We start from the raw sequence: 22,768 nt of genomic DNA, 5'->3' as shown, positions 1-22,768 counted from the left end.
TGGGCTATGGGATTGCTCTCTGGGTTGGTTTGCCAGTGACTGAGACTAACTATTTGGGGTTTCAGTTAAGGTGGTCTTTAAAGTTGGGTATGTGTTCCCTTTTTCCCCTATCATAAATATATTGCTTGTGCATGGGGGAGTTTGTTTGCTTCAGAACACTCGTTTAAAATGTATTTTCCCAGGTTTCTGGGTAAGCGCTGGAGCCAGATTTAGAAAGCTGCCGTTAAACCGCTAAGTTGGAACCCAGCCCTTGTGACTCCCATCCAGTGCCTGGCAGAAGCGTTACACAAGCATTAGGCACACATGCTCAGGCTTTACCATCAAGAATACGGCCATCGCATCTGCATGTCTTCCTAATTAAGCACCTGGGCTCATGATGTGTGTTAACATGTCAAGCCATATACTAGTTAAATCAGAATAAGCATACCTTTAAGTTGTGCAAAGTGCAGTATAAATGCTTACCTCCAGAAATCTACGTTAAAAGAATATTAAGGCTGCAAAGTCAAGCAGTCAGATGTTACGTGTCAGAGAATGTAAAGAGAAGTTGCATGCCAGAGAACGCTGCCAGAGAATCCTGAATTTTGGATACTTTGTACATATAAAGTTACAATGCAGCCTTTAATTATGTGGTCATGCTCGTGTTTTCTCAAGGGGTCTTGCACCGAATAGATGTTACTCACCAAGTGTGAGCAGCTATTTAATATCTTGTTTTCTCTGCCTTGTTCCACATGTTGCTCCAGGCCTTATTTTCTGCTATTTAAACTCTGCCCTGAAGACAGGCTAATTATTTTCCTCACCAGCTTTTCTGTGGTGCTCATTGCTGCAGTAGGAGAGTTCTTCACAAATATTAATGAATTTATTTCAACATTTCAGTTAAATGAAGGAGAACAACTCCATTTCACGAATGGAAAATGGAGCTATAGAGAGATTAAAGTCAAAAGTATCCACTTATTTCAAATGCCCAATCTGAGATGCATAAGATTTTTAGAATATTTTTTAGAATATTTAGAATATTTTTAGAATATTTTAGAATATTTAACATTGAAAGTACAAAACACAACTCCCATCGGCTTCATTTGCAATGTTAGTGCCCAGTACTTCTGAACATCAAACCCCAGGTTCTCCTCCAAAACTTGAGAAAAGGAGGAATATTAATTAGTGGTGTAACAGGGAACTATAGCCCTGTTACAGAGAAGAGAGGGCCAAGCAAGAAGCAGCACCAGGGTCCCTTTAAGGGTAGAGCTTTTGTAGCCCAAGGAAGAGAGAGGGCTGTCTGCAGAAAGGGAAGCACTGACAACTTGGCCAGAGAAGTAGAGACACTAGTGGCCACAGGAAACACTCAACAGAGCAGAAGTGGCAAGCTGCCTGCTGCAGGTGAGTACAGGAACTTAAAGAAGTATGACTGGCTCAGAGCTGTGTCCCTCCGGTTTTTTTTTGCAAAGTCAAGCTTGCAGCTAGCTGGCTACAGAAAACAACAGCAGGAAGGAAAGGCAAGGGATTGGCAGCACCTGGGCTGAGTAAGCAGGAAGCCCCATCAGCTGATTGAGGGGGAGGGTTACCTGGAATATAAACCCTTCCTCAAAGCAGAGGTGGGGAGGAATGACCCTAGTGGTAGAGTAGGGGTGGGGGTGCTCTGAAAGACAAGGGCCAGGACAAGCCCTGAGGAAAGCCACTGCTCGGGAGGAGAAACCTCTGCTGGCAGAGTGAGTGAGAGCCTAAGGGGTGCAGAGGACTGAGAACTTTTCTTTTGTGCTAATTCTGGATGGACCCTGGGAGCAGGGAAGTGAATACATGCAGAGTGCAAAGGTCTGTTTAAACCCTCGAAGGGGCCCTGTGGACTAAGTGTGCCTAGATGGCTAAGGATGCTTCAGATGCCTCCAGGAGGAGCTTAATGAAGTAGATGCATACAGAGGAGCAGGCTGGCTTATGTTACCCCAGTGAGCCTCTATTTTCCTTTTTCTTTTGCTTAGGTGATAGTAACACCTAGCAGATTAGGGTGGCTGTGGAGGAGCTATGGGTGCCTGTACACACCATGGATTTTAATCTTCTTTAAATTAAATAGGTTTATAAAGTTTTAAACTTATTTATTTTGAAGTGTTGCATCTGTGTTTACACACACTAGGTTTTCAAATGAATTAAGCCAGGTCCCTGACCGGTGCCGCAGGAGAGTAAAACAGTCCAGCGCTGCCCCTCTGGCCCAGGGCCCCCCACCCACCCTCCGCCCATGCCCTGCCACATGGCTGTTGAAGCAAGGAGCCAGCAAACAAGGGAAAAAAAGAGGAAAAAGCCACACAAGGAAAAAAAAGTGAAAGCAATTTGGAGCAGTGAACTACAAAAAAAGTTGCTGTGTCATATGGTGGACAAAGAGGCTCATTACATGTCTTTGAGTGCTTTTGTGTTTGCATACCACAGATCCATTGACACGATGCTTTAATTCCCAGGGAGCCAAACTAAATTATGTCCGAGGAGTTTTAGTTTAATGCACAAGAATGATTCTTAAAGCAGTGGGAAATCCTGCTCGTGCAAACAGACACACAGATGCAGTGCATGAGAAAGCAAAAATTGTGGCGTGTACATGAGTCCCATAGGGTCTGTTCAATGCTGTGGGAGGGATATAGAGGCCACAAAGCAGGGCCACAGAACACCCCATTAATTTTTCCCCTGCCATTGTCTTTTGTTTGTGTTTGCCCTTTCCTATTTTTGTGGTGGTTTGGGAGAGGGGGAGATACCTGGCAGCCTCTGCCAGGTGGAAGCTTTGGAGGGGGTTGAAGCTTAGAGTGGCTAGGGGTTCTCACTGAACCCAACAGAGTTGAAGCCCCAGATAGAGGGGGAGAGAGAAGGGTGGATCCCCACACTACCCGGTAGGGCTTCTAGCAGGAGAGGAATGGCACCCTTGGCTAACCTTCAGCTACCTAATGGCAGCTTATGAAACATCATACTATAATATCAAGGTGTGGCAGGGGGGAGAGAGGAGCCAGAATAGGGGCTAGGCAGCCATTGGGGGGTTCCATGACCACCCCTGAAGGTATCCCCTGTCACAGTGGCCACCTGTGGACTGTCTAGTTGAAGCATTTGCCTGGAATCACAAATGCTGTGGTAGACCTGGGATAGACTCCTGTGTTCCAGAGGAGCATTCAGCTGTTGTAACCATTAGAGAATACTTCCTTCTTCTGCAATCCCTTGCTTCATTCACTGCACATGTCTCAAACAAATGAGGCCAGGATCCTATAGTAGCTTCTTTCTCTAAATAATCCTGGTGCGTACTTGGAGCACAGTCTAGCCTGTGTATTGAATGGAGTGACTGGTAGCAGGTGTGGCATAAAATCTGTCAGTGGATTTCACAGATATTTGCTGATGGTGAAACTCCAGAACCTTGGGTTCTATTCCAAGTTCTGACTACAAGTATGGTCTGGTCACAGACACTTCTGCTTCCTGTCCATAAGCTCAAGCCATTTTGTCTTTGCCTCAAAATCTATCACCATTCTGTTTTTACATTCCAGCTTCCCTAGATTCCTTGTCCCCATTTCCACCCCTCAACTCCTCATTAAAATCACAGTCTCCCTGCCCAGCCAAGCTCCACTTTTCTTTTCAAGGCTTTTATTCAACACCCAATCTCTCTGTGCCATCCCTACAGTCCTGTTCATGTCTGCTTTGTACTTCAGTAAGGCTGCTTCTTCTCCATGTTGCCCAGGTACCAGTGGAGAAGCACTTATGACATAGGAGAGACAGTCTCCCTCTTCTCCTTGCTAGTATTCTGTGACTCCTCTGTCTGCCAGAACCACAAACAGAGGCAAAGTCCTGCTTAGTCCTCAGGTCATGGTTAGCTGCCTTTAGGAATGGCACTATGCACTCTTGTCAGTAAATTGGAGCTACAGGGCATGCTCAATACATACTGAATCCTCAGAAAATTTAGCTTTCAAGTCTTTCCTAAGCAAGTTCAAACATATTTTTTTCAAAGTCTTATAGCTGAATTTGGATTTTTATTTTCAAAGTAACAGCAAAAGACCTATTCCTCAAAGCAGGGTGACCTGTCTGGCAAATGTTAAGCCCTTGCTTCAAAATATGTATATGCAAGAACATCTTAATGAAATGGATGTAGGGATTTTTAACACAGGCAAAGCAACACATTTTTCCACAATATTGTTCTCAGAAATGGATGACACACTTCTACTGAAACTCTCCCAAAACATACAGCCTCAGGCAGGCACCCACCATGGAAAATTTCATCCCAGACAGTTGAAGTCTGTCAAAGTTATAAGATGAAAGCAGGATCTTATGATTGGAGGAATCAGGCAATCTTATCTTCGGGCAGTGCCACTAACTGTGTTTATGATAAAAATAATTTTGAAGAGGGAGTTTTGTCCTTTTATGTGCATGAACGGATGCTTCTTTCTTGCTGAAACAGAGGAAAAAGAGTGCAGTAACAGATAACAGGGAAGGATAGAAGTGTGTGTGTGTGTGTGTGTGTGTGTGTGTGTACCCCTCGGTAGGTTCCAGCAAACAAGTCTCAACCCAACAATGGAGCAGCAGGTACTTTAGGCAGGATAGGTGTCATAGCCCTCAAAACTACACTCCATGGTTGCATCCCCATGAACAGGAATGTGTGTTTCCCTGCGGACATAGAGCAGCAGCACATACTTGTGCTGCTGCTACTTGTGGCCAGGAAACACCTGTGTGTGTGTGCTTTGGTGCACAGCAAGTTGCCCTGGGTAGGGCAGGAGAGGCTGGGGCCAGCATCTGGGCTGCCTCTAGCAGTCTTACCTGGGGACTTCCCAGAGCTCCAGCCAGCCAGACTCCAGTTTCAGGGGGCGCATGCTGCTGCCATGTGGGCTGCCCTGCTTTTTTCTGCCAGTTATTTTTTTCTGCCAGCATCTTCCAGTGTCAAAAAACCCCACCACACTGCAAATTAGCAGTAAAGCAAATACCTGCATGTGTGGTTTGCGGCGCTGCAAACCACATGTGCGCGCTCATCTGGATGTGTCCCATGGGTACAAGAGATCAACTTGCTTATCGTTTGTACCCCTTTAAGTCAGGGCAATGAACTGTAAGTGGGACATAACTAAGGGTAATAACTAGCTAACTCATTCACTCTCACAGCTGTGGGAGAAGGGCTGGCTCTGGAGTATTGCCAGCAAGCCTTACGGGTAGCCTCACTTTTTGCTAACTTACTGTATAAGTCTCCTGCTTGTTTAACATGATTTGTTTAATTCCCATTTAATCAAATCCCCAGCTCTCTGGGACTCAGCTTGCAAGTGAAGAGTTCTGCCCAGAGTAGCCAGATGGCATAATTTTATTTTCCCAAGTTTCTAGATGGTGGCCTGGTCATTTTACATCTGTTTGTTTGTAGAACCCTTAGATATTGGACCCAGCCTTTGGTGTGCGTGTGTGTGCGAATGTTTCAGTAGCTACTGGACTACTGACCATTACTAATGTTGTGTGGGGAGGAAAGATGTTTCTCTTTCTCATTTTTTCTTAAAACCTCTTGGTTTTATTCTAATGCAGAATGGGGGAATTGTTGAAATCAAAAATTCAAGAGTTGTGAAAATTACCTAGCTGTCACAGAAGGTGTCAGGGAATTGCAGCTGGATGAAGTGTGGCCAAAAAGAAAAACGGAAACACTATAGTTGCTTTAGTTTTCTTTTCACAGGTGTGCAATATAAAGCTCTTGGTAAATCCTAGAGATGGCCTTAGATATAGGATCAGCCATGCTGACTAAAACTGCCATAGCTTCGTACTCTTTCATATTGACCGTTGTGTGGCTCCAGTTCTTCATTGCTAATTAAATCAAACCATAATATCAACACTCTCTCATCCATTCTTCAATTCCTTCAAATCCTTTCTCTGCAGACCCATGTTCTGTAAACTGTATTGATCAAAGCCTTCCTCGTAGTCAGTGTAACTTACAATAAATACATTTATGATTTCATAGACATTAGGACTGGAAGGGACCTTGGAAGATCATCAAGTCCAGCCCCCTGCCCCAGGGGCAGGAAGTCAGCTAGGGTCAAAGGATCCCAGCAAGATAAACGTCTAAGCGTTTCTTAAGTGTCCAGAGTAGCTGCTTGCACCACTTCTGAAGGGAGTCTATTCCAGGCCTTGGGGGGCTCAGACAGTAAAGAAGGTTTTCCTTATGTCCAACCTGAAATGGTCTTGGAGGAGTTTATGACCGTTGGACCTTGTCATCCCTTAGGGCGCTCTGGTGAACAAATGTTCTCTCAGATCCTGATGAACACCCCTTGTGTACTTATAAGCTGCCGCCCCTGAGCCTGCGCTTTTCCAGGCTGAAAAGTCCTGTGGCTCTCAGCCTCTCTTCATAAGGCCTGTTCTCTTCCCCTCTGATCGTGCGTGTGACTCTCTTTTGGACTCTCTCAAGCTTCTCCACATCCTTCTTGAATTGTGGAGCCCAGAACTGGACACAGTAGTCCAGCTGTGGCCTCATCAAGGCTGAGTACAGCGGGAGGATGACATCCTGAGATTTGCTTGAGAAGTTATGGATGCAAGCCAGAGTTTTGTTCGCTTTACCAGCTGCAGCCAGATGTAAACGCAGAGACAACCATCTTGAATATTCCACTGAGCTGGAGAACTGTTCCTTTTCCATTAACTGATTAAATTGATGATGACTGCAGACTTTGTTTTCACTTTCATAATGCGTATTAAGACCAATAGATATATGTCTTTTCTCAGGTGCATTTTCTGCAAAGCAGCTAAGAACATATTTAAACACAAGTATATGTAAAATTTTTAATAGTACTGCCCTTAACGGCATGTTTAACATTTAAATATGTGTTTTAACACTGAAATTGAGTCTCAGGGATATTAAGGTACATGAAGCATGTGATAAACACTAGGGCTGTGTGAAGCTTTGAGTGCTGATTCACTTCAGAGATTCAGCCAGCCGAATCTCTGAATCCGAATCGAATCAGGAAACCAATATAAAGGTTTGAATCGATTTGAAGCTCTCTGAATCAATTTGGAAAAGATTCAGAGAGCGTTGGAGATTCAGGCAGTCCCCACTCACCACCGCAGGAAGCTGGACCTGGACACCATGCTGGTAAGTACTTGGGGGCGGCGCTGGAGGAGAGGGAAAAAGACCATGGGGGGACCCCCACCAGGACCCATCCCTGCCTGCTCCCGCAGCCCCCCCGAGTGTCCCCTGACCCCTGCCCACTCTCCCAGCCCTGTCAATGGCTGCCCTGTCCTGCCCCAGTGTCTTGGCTCTTAAAACAAAATATAAATAAAAAAACTCTGCACTCACTGGCTTCTGCAGTGGCCATCAAGGCCTCTGGAGCTCACGGCAGAGCCCCCCCCCATGTGGGGTGGGGTAGTGGGGATCGTCCCCCCACCTAGCAGGAGCCGGTGAGTATGGGGCTTTTTTTTTGTGTGAAAGAGCTGGGATGCTGTGGCCGGGCAGGTTAAGCATTGATGGGGCTGGGAGAGTGGGTTGGGGGTGGGGCCTGTTTGATTTGGAGACTTGGCCAATTTGGCAGTAGCCGTGATTCGAATCGCTGTGCCCCGAACCAGCCGAATCTGAAACAAATACTAGCAGCTTTGCACAGCCCCGGGCTATTGTACCTTAGAATTTTACATCTTTTTCTTTAATTTCATTATGTGAACATATATTATAAACTTTGTTGTACTTTCTACATAATTAGCTGGTGTCTTCTAAATGCAAGTACAGGATCCTGCAACTTTATTTTCAGATGCAAAATTAATAGTGTAAATAGCTGCTTTAAAATAATTTTTGAACCAGTCCTGTTTGACCAACTGTCTTGCATTAATGTCCAGGTTTCTTCTTTTAGTTATTTTTTAAATGTTTTTATTTTGTCATTTGCAGTCTTAGCTCTGCAATTTCAATCACTCCTTCAATTTGCTCATCTTGTGCAACACAGAGGGAGTGTCTACACGTGCATTTACACTGGATTAAATTTAATGTGCAGTAAATGGGAATAGGCCAGCATCTACACGTGCAGGCATTAAAGCACATTAACACTGTATGTGGACTGACCTGGGACTAAAATTAGTCCCAGGTCAGTCCACATACACACTGCTACTGTGCAGTAAGTTGTCTACATGTGTGTTACTGCATAGTAACTGATCAGGAGTAAATTTGATACCTGCATAATGCAACTATCAAATTTACACTCAAATTGGCATAAGTCACTATATTTATTGTGCAGTATGGCCATGCACAGGTAGATGCATGCCCGTAGTGCACAGTAATTTTGGTTATTGCACAGTAAATGTGCATGTGTAGATGCACCCAGAGGGTATTGTGTTATCATAAAAGAAGTTTATAACTTTCCTACAAAATAAACTCTCTGCTCTTCAGCTGTCTTCATGGAACAATTGTCAGTGGTTCTCTATCTTTCTTTTGGACATTGAAGATAGAAACTTTCCCTGAATTAAGCTGATGTTGAAAAACTGCTGGAAGCAAGAACTTAAATGCTCACTCTAGCTATGTTGTGATAAGAATTATGGAACTGAAAATGTCTCCCTTCTAGAATAATCAAATTCAATAATATTCTGTTTTTCTACTTTAATAGCTGACGTTTCATTCAATAGCATATTTTATTTTGAAGGATCTGTTTGTAAATGCACTTGCCCCTTTTCTCTTCATCTTCTAAGGATAGATATTTCATTTAAACTCTCAGTCATCCAAGGACTCCAGTAACACGTCTCTTTTTTATTACTTGCTTATCAGTGTAAGTGGCATAAGCTTGATGTTTTCATCAAGAAAACATGCTTCATTGATGTTTTCTTTATGCTTTCCATTTTTAACTTTTAAGATAAATGAAAAGTTTTCTTCTGCTGATTTGGGGTCCAGAAAAGAACCAGGATGAGGAATGTCTTACAAATTTAGTATTTTATCAAAGTAAGAAATGATAGTTATGAAAACATTTCCTATCCATTATAATTTTTCTGACCATGATAACATCCTTTTCATAACGTAAGTTGTTTATCATTTAGTGCTGTGAAATCCATTCACATCTTTTTTTTTACTGTCACATGCACAGAGATTTTATCAGTTTCCATGAAGTGCCCATAAATTTACAGTTGACAGCATTACTAACTTTACTATCCCTATAGTTTCTTCTACTATGACAACTAATCTGATGGCTATTTTATATTTTGACAAACCTCCTTGCTTTTGCATTATTGCATCCAGTTTGATAATGCAGTTCTAAAAATAGTCCTTTGTGCTACTTCATCATGATAAAAAAAACAAAGGTTTGAGGAGGAACATAAAAGCAAGAAACAACAGAAAAAAACCCACCGAACAAACAGCCTTGGGAATGATGGAACAATCAGCTTCAAAAGTATTACACTCCTGCTACCAGTAACTGGTTGTATATTCATAAACATATAGGAAACCATGGTGTAGATCTACTTAATACGATACTTCCTATCCTGTGCTTTATGTTTGGATGAGCTGAGAAATGTTTAACTATCCTAACAAGTCTCACTGGCACCTGAACCAGCAACTATTGAAATGAACGGTGTGACTTAGAATGGTTGCTATAGGTTGTGTGCTAACTTAGGCATACATCTTTTCAATTATAACAGACACACGCTGGACGTGACTATATGAGATATTTACTGTGGAAATGACTAATTAGCTCCACAGTAAATGCCTCAGTGTCTACATGTGTGCCCCTATTGGGGCACAGGAAACTAATTAATTCTGCAGCAAAGGAGTATTTGTAAATACTTGTAAATACCCTGCTGTGGTGTGTTTTGATGCGCAGCAGTGCACATGTAGATGCTGACTCGGCTGGCTGGGACATGAGGGTGCTTTAGTGCAGGGGCTCCCTGCTGGCTAGCCGTGCACTGAAGTACCCTTATGCCTCACATCCAGTCCCTCTGCAGCACACTGAACTGGGGGGAGCAGCCCCAAACTTGCAGGCTGACCCCCTGAGTCCCCTGCCAGCCAGGGCTGCACCAATCTGGATCAGTATTCTGTGGTCCAGGTGCATGTGTAGACAGTATGCTTGAAGCTTCCCAGGAGCAATAAGCTCCAGAGTTTATTGCAGGACGTTAATGATGTGTAGATCAATTACTTCATCAAAAAAAACAAAGGTTTGAGGAGGAACATAAAAGCAAGAAACAACAGAAAAAAACCCACCGAACAAACAGCCTTGGGAATGACCTACTAACATCTAAAAAAATAAGAGAAAAGAAACCTGAGGTCCATCCCTAATGTTTTGTGAACACTTCCTCCAGTAAGATGCTCGTTTTCATGCTGGGTAATCCAGGGGTGGGCAAAATGTGGCAAAGGGGTCAGATGCTGCCCACCAGGCCATTCTATCTGGCTTGTGGGGCCTCTAAAAAATTTAGAAAATTAATATTAATCTGCCCTGGGCACCGAGGGTCATGTGGCCCTCAGTGGCTTGCTGAAACTCAGTAAGCAGCCCTCTGCCCAAAATAATTGCCCACCCCTGGGGTAGCCTGTACTAATATAAGAGATGGAATATTTTTCAGTATCTCTACCGTGAATGTAGGATGACCTGTAATGCTGAAGAAGTATTCAGCTGAGCTACTGAAAGTGGAACACTAGTTTAAAATGCTCAGAGAATGAGTGAGAGAACCTTGAGCTCCCTCTACAGGAAAAAAATATTAATGATCGTAGAAATATAGGAAGAATAACAATTTATCTTAATGTGCTTAAAATGCGTAAAAGTAATGGCATTAACATATTCTTCTGGATGTCTAATTGATTATAAAGAGCTTGAGCTTCCCATAATCAAAAAAGGGAGGAGAGCCAAAGATTCAGTTCATTCTAGTGGGAATTTCCCTTTCCTAATCCAATTAACCTGGGAGGTATTCAAATACTGCACTGATAGGGTTTGATTGTGCAGTTACAGTCTGACAGAGTAATGTGTGGACAATAGAGCTGCCATGACAGGAATAGCCTAGAGTTGTGTGCAATTATGCCCATTTCTCTTCCTCCCTTCTAGCACCCCTGCTTCAGAGGGGTAGTAATCTTCAAAGTCTGATTCACAGAATATTAGCTCTGCTGGCTGATAAATTGTGGAGGGTACTGGTGCCAAGGCTGCCTTTCTGCTCGTCCCTTACACCTTCACATCTGCTTCTAGACTAGAGAGGTATAAAATGGGTATAAAATGTCCACGATACATTTTAGCTGGAAATTAGAAGAAAATGTTTAAACATGAGAACAGTGAGGTTCTGGAACAACCTTCCAATGGAAGAGAAGGTGGAAAAAAATCTGACTACTTTCTGAGTTTACAAAAAGAATGATGTGACGTAGTTGCTTCCAGTAGCAAGAGACTTGTCTTGATGACCCAGGAGTCCAGTGTTCTGATGGGGGAGTATCCATTTTCATCTAGGTACCTGGAACCAATGTCTGGGAAGGTCACACAGAAGTATGTTTTGACATCCTTGTATGCCCCTGGTCAGCTATATAGCTCAGAGAACAGCCTAACTACAGGGCAGGTAGATGAAGCATTGTTTAGTGAGCCACTCTAGACAAATGTGCTGTTATAATTGACTTATATTACATTGTGATATCTGGGCAATGAGAACCACCAAACAACGGACATTAACAGTTGGCATGAATGAAGCAAAATTGCTAGAACGACACTAGAGAGATTGGCAGCACATTTACCACTAGAGAATTGAAAAATCTGCTGGCATTAGAGTGAATCAAATTAAAATGTTCAACTGAAAAAAGAAAAACAATTAAGTGCTTCCCAAATCCCTCAGTTGATGGTAGCTCCGGGGGACACACTTTGTTATGTATTTTATAAGAGTAATCATAACTGTTTCCCTTTGTGTTCACCATACCGTTTGATAATTGGAATGACACAATTTATGAAGACAGCTTTAAAAGTGTGAAAACAGTTTTTAAAAGGTTGCAACTAAAGTACTCTTATTCATTGGTGATGCGTAGAGGGTGCACGTGGGTGCATGTGCACCCCCTGAGATTGGCAGTGCGCCCCTTGCAAAAAGCGCTGTCAATGCTGCTGGCAGTGCCTGCAAGTGGTCACCGCTTGCCACCCCCTTACCCCCACCGCCGAAACCACTGGCAGCATCTGCAGGCGGTCCTCAATTGCCACAACAGGAAACTTGGGTTTCTGGAACTTGTTGCAAGGATATTTTTGGAGAAGGTGATTTCTTTAGTGCGTCTGAAGATGGATTTTTAAGAACAGCAGCATGTTCCAAGCGGTTTCCTAAGGATTAAGTATACAAGAACTTAATTTTCAGAGATTTTTTTATTCAGTCATTTCAGTAATGGAGAATGGATGATTCTCAGAAGACCTCAATTTCCAGACATATTTTATTCAGTCATCTCAGTAATGGAGAATGGATGATTCCCAAAATCATTTCTTGGATATATGGGAAATCACAAACCATACTGAAGCTAATGGGTATGCTAACTGCATTTCCTCTTAGGCTAAATGTGGAAACAATGAAATGCCCTTTAGTTTAATAGTAGCCAAAACACTAGAAGACATCACCTGAGGGCTAGGCTAGCTGCAAATGCAGTGCTGTTGGGACTGATTTGGCTGCAGTATGTGGATCTGCCAGTATGTGGGTAAAAAGGATATAGAAAACAAAATCAGAAGAAAGCCAGAGAAAGCAGCCTGAAGCAGGAGAAAACAATAAAAGCATTGGTGTTTTTGCCCACAGAAAGCCACAGGAGAGCTTTTTAGGCTAAATGCTAGCTGGAAAGGCAGGCATGGAATGGGGAGTAGGGAAACTGCTTCCAATTGTTTGATCTTACTCTGTATTCAGAGAAGCCAGATATTGTGCACATTCTTTGTAAAAAAAACAGGAGTTGGTTAAAGAAATACCTGCTTCCATCATCAGTTTCTCCTGATAATAGAAACAACATTCAGGGTCACAAAAAGAAGCTAACTACTCAGGCAGAAAGGGACAACTACACAAGCAATAGGATCTAGTTTCTACATTGATAAAATGTAACCCATTGAATCAAGATGGAACAAATAATAGAGATTTCAGATATATACATTTATGTATTCAGGTTGTATGCTGCCCTTCCTAATAAAGACTTACAATAAGAAAACAGAACAACTTAAAAACAAGAGAGAGATGAGAGTTTGTCCTAGCTTTGTTTGGTATATGCCTATAAAGACTGTCCAAAAAGGATTTGAAACAAGACCAGAAAGAAATAAAACAAGAGCTGGAGATTTCTCAAAATAATTTAAATGCAGAGCTACAGGTTTTGCAAAACCAACATCTGAAGGTTTCTTTTTTTTAAAAGCAAACAAAAACAATACAAAATGATGACAGATGACCTGCAGCATAATATAAAATATTTGCAGGGCTAGTATACTGAATAGCTGGGCAGATTGGAAAGCTCAGCTGTAACACTGTTAGTCAGCCCTGCAACCAGGTGATCAGAAACCTGACATAAGATAGAAGATGTAGTAAACTTTTCAGAAAATAGAGAAGATCAGGAAAACTTTGGCCAGCTTGTGTCTTGCTGACAGACCCGAGTTCCATTGAAAAAATCAACTACAGAAGGAAATGAAAAGAGCACAGACCACAGCTGAGGTCACCACAGCCCCTTGCATAAGCAACTGAAACAGCCAAGGACTTGGGTAAGAGCAAACCTTTATGACAGTTTTATAAGGTTATTTGGACTTTAAAAAAATCCAGAGGGAAGATGTATGGTCCAGCATAAATGCAATAAAGGGGAAAGCTTCCTGGAAAGCTTACTTGGCTCAATTCAATATCAAAATCCAAATGAACAGGTGAGAAGACGGATGACAGAGTGTCTAGAGATGCAACCAAGAGTAACCCAGCTGTAGAACTTAGCTCCCAGAAAGGAGACAGAATTATTCAAACAAACCGCTGGTAAGATTTGGAGCTAGCTGTCATGTGATACCTATACTGCAAAGAAAGGTTTCTGAAAGGCAGGGAAGAGAGCTTGTGGAGCAGTATCTCATGGCGGTACCATGAACCCCAGCGTGGTTAATGTGTTTGAACCTTTTGGAGTCTAGCCATATTTCCTAGTAGATATTACCTACTTTCGTCGAGTTCTTGCAAAAGGACAGTGCCTAATGTTCTGTCTGAGGCATCCGTTTGGAGAATAAAAGGTGATTCAAAGTCTGGGGTTTCCAACACCACATTCTGACATAGAGCATTCTTCGTCTTCTTAAACGCCTGCTGGCTTGCAAGATCCCACCCTAAGGGGGCCCTTACCCTTCCCTTGCAACATATCAGTTTAGGGAGCTGTTATTTCTGCAAACCATGGTATAAATCATCGGTAATAATTGGCAAGGCCTAAGAACGCCCTGAGCTGTTTGCAGGTCTGGGGTGGGATGTAGTGTCGCAAGGCCTCCACCTTATCAGCCAATGGACGAATATGCCCTTGGCCTACCCTAAACCCCAGTACTTTGTTTCAGCCTTACCCAAGATGCATTTCTTTGGGTTGGCTGTAAACCTAGCTTGCCATAATTCCTGCAGTACCACCCTTACCACTTCTAGGTTTTCCTCCCAACCCTGTGTATACATAATAATATAATCTATATAGATGGCTGTGTATTGCTGATGTGGTGCCAGTACCCAAAACACAGCCTTGGCCATATCTTCTCTCAACAGTACCTGCTAATACCCTTTTGCCAAGTCCAGGGTTTAGATAAATCTAGCCTGTCCCACTTTCTCCAACAACTTGCTAATCTGGGATGTGGCCAAGGCGTCAAAGCGAGATAAAGCATTTACTTTCCTGAAGTTCACATACAGCCACAACAACCCATTGGACTTAGTCACTGCCACGATGGGGCTGCGCCAAGGACTCTGGGACTCCTGAATGATGTCTTGCTCCAGCCTTTTAGTAATTTCCTCACGAATTGCCTGATACCTATAATATTGGATTCTCCCCCGTTTTTCTCTCTCAGTCTGCCCAACAGAAGTTATTATCTGATGGGTTATCCCTCTGGCACACCCTGGAATCTCAAAACCTTTTGAAATCCCCTTGCCACGTGCCCCACTAATTTTGTTGCCGAGTGCTCATTTGGGTCCTGACTGGGACCTTTATGGCCGCTGCATTTTGTCCCAGGTCCGCACCCAAGTCCCAACTGAACTCCTTGTCCAGAGGGGAGGAATCGACCAACAAACCCTCTTGTTCCCTCCATTCATTAAGCAAATTAACTTGGTATATCTGCTTTTCTTTTTATGGCCTGGCTTGAAGAGCTCATAATCAACAGGGCCAACCTGCTGAATTACTTCAAAGGGGCCCTGCCAACACCTTAGGAATTTACTTTCCACATCTGGGAGTAACACCAGTACCTTCTGGTCTATTTGAATATCTCTCTCTTGAGTCCTTTTATCATAGTTGGTCTTTTGAGCCCTCTGAGCTACCCTCAGTTGTTCCCGCAACAGTTCTTCTGCTATTTACAGGCGTTGCCTCAGCTCTCTCACATACTCTACATTATTGACACCCTTTGGCGGGGCTTCCTTCCAAACTTCCTGCATCAAATCTAGCAAGTCCCTTGGGCGGTGTCCATATACCAGATCAAATGGGGCACACCCCAAAGACGACTGAGGGGCCTCTTGCACCACAAATAACAAAGGCGGGATCATAAGGTCCCATTTACGGGGCTCTGCCTGAACACACCGGTGCAACATATTCTTCAACGTCCCATTAAATCTTTCCACTAGGCTGTTGGTTTGAGGATGGTATATGGCCATATATAACTGCTTACTCTGCAATACCTTACACAGACTCTGAAAGACCCCCAACACTAAATTAGGCCCTTGATCAGTAATAATCTCTGTGGGGATGCCCACCCGGGTAATCCATTTAAGGAGTTCCTCCGCCACTCGGGGACTGGTGACTGCTCGCATGGGGACTGCCTCTGGGAACTGGGTTGCACAATCTATGATTACCAAAAAAAATCGATACCCTGTTGAACACTTGGGGAGGGGTCCCACTACATTAAGAGTAATACGAGAAAACGGTATGTCTGCTATAGGCATAGGTTGCAACGGTGCCTGGGTTGGTTTGTTCCAGCTTACCTTTTGACAGGCCCAGCAGAACCTCTCCACCTGGTCATAAATCTTGGGCCAGAAACACCACTTTCTCAGTCGGGCCTCGGTTTTCCTGCAACTCACATGCCCACCCAGTCGATTTTCATGTGCTAACCTTAGTAGAGGAGCCCTAAACTGATGCAGTATTACCAGCTGGGGAAACTCCTCCCCCTCTCGTACCCCTTTCTTTATCCAATATAGCAACCTTCTCCTAACCTGAATCTCGGCAGGTTCGCATAGTGTCTTGGGTCCACCACATCCTCTTTTTCCTTAGCCAGTTTAGTCTCTACTACGGCCTGGAATTCACGCTCTTCAGCTTGGGCTCTTCGGAATGCCTTACTGTTGGACAAGCCTTCTACATCAAAACTCGCAATGGCCAGAGCATCTTCCTCACTTCCGAACAGGCCACCTTCTCCCATCCTGTCTTCTCTTACAATGTTTAATACTTCATTAATTTCCCTCCAGTCTCGACCTAAGATCATCGGGTACTGTAAGTCACGAGCCACTCCAACTGGCATTTCTCTAGTGGTCTTCAACACGGTGATCTGGTAGACCCTCCGAGGATAATACGCACTGTGCCCATGCATGCATGTCATTCTAACAGGGGTGGCTTTCCATACATATTCACCTGGTATTATTCTCATGTTTTTAAATGGAGAGTGCAGCACCTTAGGTGGTGACCACATCCTCTGAGCTCTATAGACCCTATGGCTCTGCTGCTCCATTCCCAGGGACTTCAGTCCAGACTGGCAGCCGAGCAACTGCCCTGTCTGCCGGCCCCATCTTCTGCTTTTCACCTGCTGTCTCCTTGTCAGCGCATAGTGCTGGAAATAGCTCCTGGAGTCCAGGTAGGGCCAATCCGGCTCACCTGGTGAGTTGGTAAGACTGACCCTGGGCGGATCGGAAGCCCCCTCCTGAACGCGGCCACACTACTACTGCCAGATGCGCCCCTCTGACTGTGGAGTTCCCCTGGACAGGTATCATTGATCTTCCCACACATACCCCATTCTTTTTGGTGGCATATGGAACATCAGTCAATAAGAGTACAAAGTGTTCCCCACTATTCTGAAGCTTAGACATGAGCAAATGACCCCAATTAATTTCTTATATGAAACTCTGGAAGAAGAAAAGAGTTTTGTACTGGTTGGACTATATAGGAAATCTACCATCCAAAATGGAAAAAGTTTGCCCATATGATGTACAATCACACAGGGAAATTCTTAAGACAGAGCCTAGTTTTGTTCCAGATATCTGAAATTGTGTGGTTGATTATACTTGGTTACAAAGACTAAATCCAAAGTTAACCACAAAAACCACCTGAAAAGCTGTTAGGGTGGCAAGACTTCAGGTTGGGTGTCTCAGAAACTGATAATATAGCTATAAAAACACAAGCTATTGAGAAAGAGGGGCATTCTTCATTAGAAGGAAATGGAGAGTCTGATCCAGCCAATAGGCTCCAAAGGAACAATAACGGCTCTTTAGGGGCCCAATAAAGAGGCCCCTCCTGGACAGCTAAAATTTGGCAGGGAGAGAAAAGTTCCCAGGAGATGTGAATAGCTGTAAAATCTGTTGGGCTTCTGGTGTGAAAAGGTCTTGATAAATATGTGTAAGTAAGTATGTATCAATTGTAATTTGAAAAATAATTCTCTATTTTGAGTGAGTCATATATGGCTTTGCCATTTTGGAGTTCACTGGTACACGGGGCATAGCTGAGGCAACAGGAAGCTTTTTATAGTGGAAGCTGAGTGGCTCCCAGAAAGTATGATGTTGAATTATGGGCTATCTCAAACTTCACTGCAGTTGATGGGCATGCTAGTGCTTTTCTATTTACACTAAATAAGGCAGCAATTAAATGCTCCTTTGTTTAGTGATAGCAGAAAAATAGAGGCTACTATAGTAGAAGGCAATGCAAATGTAAAGGGGACTATTAATTTGGATGCACTTGTTTGTCAATATGTGAGTAAAAAGGGAAGCAGAAGACAGAGCAGAAGAAAACCAGGAAAAAGTAGCCTAAAAGCAGGATATAGCAAGAAAAGTACTAGTAGGTACAGCTCTCCTGGAAATGACAAACCAATGCTTTTTGTGCAGTGCTAGCTGGAAAGGCAGGCTTGAAACTACTTCCTGTTTTAATTCTATTGTGTTCAGTGAACCAAGAGATTATATCTATGTATATCGTGTGTAAATTAATGGGACTGCTTTAAAGGAATGCTCATCTTTATCATTTATTTCTTCTCCTAACAACCTGCAAGGAATAGTGTTGCATAACTGAACAGGCCAAAGGAACTAACTGTAGCAACACTATGGCTGACCTGAATAAATGACAGATATTTTTTATTTCTAAATGCTTATCAGGGGATTATAACTTTCTGCAAAAAATATTTGGGGGATAAATTTTTGTAATGCTTCTTTTCAAAACAAAAGTTAATGTCTTTGAAACTCTGGTCAAATTTTAATTGGACTTTCTTATGTATGAGTTTGCTTTTTTTTGTATTAATAGGAAAAGCTTTTTTAGACGTTCAGTAGTCCTTTAAAGCATGCTTTTTAACACTGTTACTGTTATTGATCATACATTGTAGAGAGGTCGAGATTATTGTACACATAGGATAAATAACATACACGTGGCAACAGTGGTATACGCTCACCCAATCCTAGCGAAACGGCTCTATGACTAACGCCTGCACGAGCCCAAAGGTGACACCCCCGCAACAACTCCCGCATGCGCCGCGGCGCCCTCAGGCTGCCCAACAGCAGCCTGCACCCGCCCCTATGCCGCTGCCCACTGCGCAAGCGCAACCGGGCCGCGAGCTGAGCTCACAGGAATGTTCTCCCCATTCGCTGCCGGGTCACGTGGGCCTCTGCCCTTGCTGGGGGCGGGGGCAGTGCGGCTCCTCCCCCTGCCGGGCGAACGTGGCAGGGGGCGGTGGCATCCCGCCCCCCGCCGCGGCCATTTTGGATACGGGCAGGCAGGGCGACGCCGGCAGCAGCGCAGCCGGAACCCCGCCAAGCAACCAGCGGCCCGGAGCCGGCGGCGCCCAGGTGAGCAGGCATGCCAGGGCGGGTTGAGGGTGTACAGCGCTGGGCTGCGGGACAACCCCCCACCCCTCCCTCTTCCCAGGCTGGGCACCACCTAGCCGCCAGCCGCAGACGTGGCAGCCCGACTGCCGGCTGCATGGCGCATGCGCAGTACCCGCGGGCATCATGGGAGTTGTAGTCATTGCCGGCGGGAGGGGTGGTCAGCTCAGGCTCCTTTGAATGTTGGTGGCTCCAGCGCGCGTCGTGGCTGACTGTGCATGCCCGAGCTCGTGGGCGCCGGCTGCGCTGGCAAGCCCGTGCTGAAGCCCCCTTAGCGTGACGTCATAAAGGGCTTCCTGTGCGCGCGTAGAGCAATCGTTCGCGGCAGCGTTCGAAGGCGGGTGGTTCTCCACGGTTTAGACTCGCGCCCTCCATAGATTAGTATCTCTCCTCGCTCCCCCCCCCACATAGGTTTAGTCTGCAGTCATTTCTTGACCGGGGGGAGGGAATACTAGAGCCTTTCTTCTGTTGCCAGGCAGTTGGAAAGCCCCTGCAGGGCAGCCTTTATTTAGTGCTGGGGCTTATTCTGAAACCTCTGGGTTTATGTGGGGATTTGTTTGCACACCTCATGGCGCTAACGTGGTATCCCCCCCTCGCGGCACCCCTGAAAGGCTGCTGAGAACGCGTGAAAGTCTCTGGCTTAACACGTCAGCCAGGGATGGTTTTGCTCACAGGTCCTGGGATCATGGTCTGGTTAGGTCTGAAGGGACTTCACAAGGTCATGTCTAATCCGACCCCCTGGATTAGGTGCATAAACTACTGCTAATTGGATAGCTGTGGCAGCCCCGGGAGCCAAGTCCTCTTTAAGTACATGGTGCCAGCAGCAACTTGGATAGATGCCGCTTGCTTCGCTGCCTCTTCCGCAGCATGGTCCCATGTCCGACTGATCTAGTAGGATCACAGGAGAGGAGGGCTGGAAGGGACCTCAGGAGGTTGCATATAGTTCAGCCTCTGCTCAAGGCGGGGTCAGTCCCAGACTAAATCACTCTAGCCAAATGTCCATCCAACCTGTTCTTGAAACTTTCTGGTGATGGAGATTAGTCTCTAGGCAGCCTGTCCCAATGCTTGACCATCCTCACGGTCAGGAAGTTCCTTTGAATCTCCAACTTAAATTTCCTCTGCTGCAGCTTGAGGCCATGGCTCCTAGTTCTGGTCCCCTACAGCTACAGAGGAAAAACCTCTCTCTGTCCTTTTTTATAATTGGGTATTTTGAAGACTTATCAAATACCCACTGAGTTTTCTCTTCTCCAGGCTCAGTAGGCCTGATTCACAGATGTTAGGGTCAGAAGGGACCTCAGCAGATCAGTGAGTCCAACCCCTGCCTAGGTAGGAAAGAGTGCTGGGCTCAGATAACCCCAGCCAGATGCCTATCCAGCCTTCTCTTAAAGACCTCCAAGGTAGGGGAGAGCACCACCTCCCTTGGAAGCCCATTCCAAATTTTGGCCACCCTTACATGAAGAAGTTTTTCCTGATATCTGCTCTCTGTCGGTTTGTGACCATTGTTATTTGGTACCCCAAGAGGCACCCTGGTGAACAGAGCATCTCCAATCCCTTGCTGCATCCTCCTAATGAATTTGTACATGGCCACAAGATCACCTCTCAGCCTTCTCTTGTAGAGGCTGAAGAGGTCCAGGTCACTCAGTCTCTCCACATAGGGCTTGTCCTGTAAGCCCCTGACTGTAGGAGTGGCCCTCCTCTGAGCCCTCTTGAGTCTGTCAACATCCTTCTCGAAGAAAGGCACCCAAAACTGGACATAGTACTCCAACTGCGGTCTGACCAATGCCGCATAGAGAGGAAGTATCACCGTCTTGGATCTATGTGTCATACATCTGCTGATGCATGATAAAGTGTGGTTAGCTTTGCTGATGATTTTGTCACACTGACGACTCACGTTCATCTTGGAGTCCACTATGACTCCGAGATCCCTTTCCACTTCTGTGCTGCTGAGAGGGTCACTTCCCAGCCAGTAGGTGTGCTGGATATTTTTGTGCCCTAGGTGCAGCACTGTGCACTTTTCCTTGTTGTATTGCATCCTATTGTATACTGCTCACTTTTCTAACCTGTTCAGGTCTGCCTGCAATCATTCCCTACCCTCCGGAGCATGCACTTCACACCACAGTTTAGTATCATCTGCCAACTTGGACAGAGTACACATCACACCCACATCCAAGTCACTGATGAAGATATTGAAGAGTACAAGTCCAAGGATCAAACCCTGTGAGGACCCCTCTACCCACATCCTTCCAGGTCGATATCGACCCATCTACTATCACTCTCTGGGTGCGACTGCTAAGCCAATTTGCCACCCACTGGACCATGTAAACATCTGTATCACAGCCTCTTAATTTATTTATGAGAATGAGATGAAATACCGTATTGAAAGCTTTGCTAAAATCCAAGAAAATGACATCCACCTCTACTCCTGCGTCTAAACGTTTTGTGTCCGTCATAAAAGGAAACCAGATTGGTCAGGCATGATCTACCTGCTGTGAATCCATCCTGGTTTCCCTGTTGCATTATTTTTCCTGCTGGACTCCCACAGATACGATCCTTCATAATCTTTTCAAAGATCTTCCCAAGGGTGGAGGTGAGACTGACTGGCCTGCAATTTCTCGGATCCTCCTTCCTCCCCTTCTTGAAAATAGGGACCACACTGGCCCTTTGAGTGCTCAAACAGCCGTGCCAGTGGTTCTGCTATGACACTGGCCAATTCCTTAAGTACCCTCAGATACAGCTCATCTGGGCCTGCTGACTTGAGCACCAAGTCAGCATCAACAGTTGTGGGATTCTTTCAGACTTTCCTCAGAAGTCTTGCTTCCCGGGCTTCTAATCACTTTTGTTGCTCTTTGCCAATCTCTTTCCGATCCATCCATGTCTTTATTGAAGTGGGGGACCCAAAATGATGAGGTTTGGAGAGAGAATGGTAATGCTACTGCCCCTGTTATCTCTTTGCTCAGTGGTTGGGGTATTTGTTTAGGAAGTGTAAGCCTGCTTTCCAGGTCAGGCTGCTGCCTCCCCCTGGCTACAGACTTCTGGAATTGAGGCGTTCACTCTTTGTTTATTTAGCCTGAAGTGCGTTTGCTGAAGCTTCTGCTAAAAATTGAAGGTTTGGAACTTGAAGTACAATCGGTGCGTGGATTTCACTGCAACTTACGCAGGACTCTTATGGCCTTATTCAATGCATGGCGTCTGGTAAAATATGCTGATTATTACTTATTAGATTTATATCCTACCCTATCCAAACAGCTGTGGCTCTGCAAAGAGCAAGCACAGGACTGGTAATGGAAAGACTGTTTCAGTTTCTTCTCTTTCAATACTCTTTAGGGGTTTGGACAGTTTAGTACTCAGTCTTTCAACTGACTCCATGGAAATGGTTTCTTTATGCCTATGTGGAGCAGTGTAGAGTAATTGACCTGGGAGGATCTTTCTGTGCAGCAAACTTCAGGATCTGTGCCTCCTGTTCATTCTCCTCAGTTGTAGACTAGAGCCAATCCCATTTGTGTAGCTTGTCCAGGAGGTTTTTGAAAACTAAGTAATAGTACCCAGACTTTTTCATAAGATGTTACTTCTTTGCTTAGCAGGCTGACATCACAGCAGCTGTTTTCTTTCTTTGATTTTTTTTTTTTTTCTGGAAATTTTTATGGGCTTTTGCATTTCTTGCTGCTGCTTTTTTTTTTTTTTT

The 22,768-nt window shown here is 44.7% G+C and overlaps 1 protein-coding gene across 3 annotated transcripts in view; it reads left to right on the top strand.

The window, feature by feature from the left end:
• Positions 1–18,943: 18,943 nt before the first annotated feature.
• PRRC1 (proline rich coiled-coil 1) overlaps positions 18,944–22,768 on the top strand; it is a 36,706-nt gene continuing 32,881 nt past the window's right edge. For 2 of the 3 annotated variants that reach the window (XM_019555134.1, XM_019555135.1), the window contains exon 1: positions 18,953–19,050. The gene's annotated coding sequence lies outside the window, so the exon portion shown is untranslated. Of the gene's footprint in view, positions 19,051–22,768 lie in introns of all 3 variants that reach the window. The other variant, XM_019555133.1, reaches the window with a different exon arrangement.

The sequence above is a fragment of the Crocodylus porosus genome, unplaced genomic scaffold (genome assembly GCF_001723895.1).
Source record: "Crocodylus porosus isolate Cpor-Errol unplaced genomic scaffold, CroPor_comp1, whole genome shotgun sequence".
Lineage (NCBI taxonomy): Eukaryota > Metazoa > Chordata > Crocodylia > Crocodylidae > Crocodylus > Crocodylus porosus.
The sequence above is the reverse complement of the archived record's forward strand: the minus strand, read 5'-3'. Positions and strand labels throughout refer to the sequence as shown.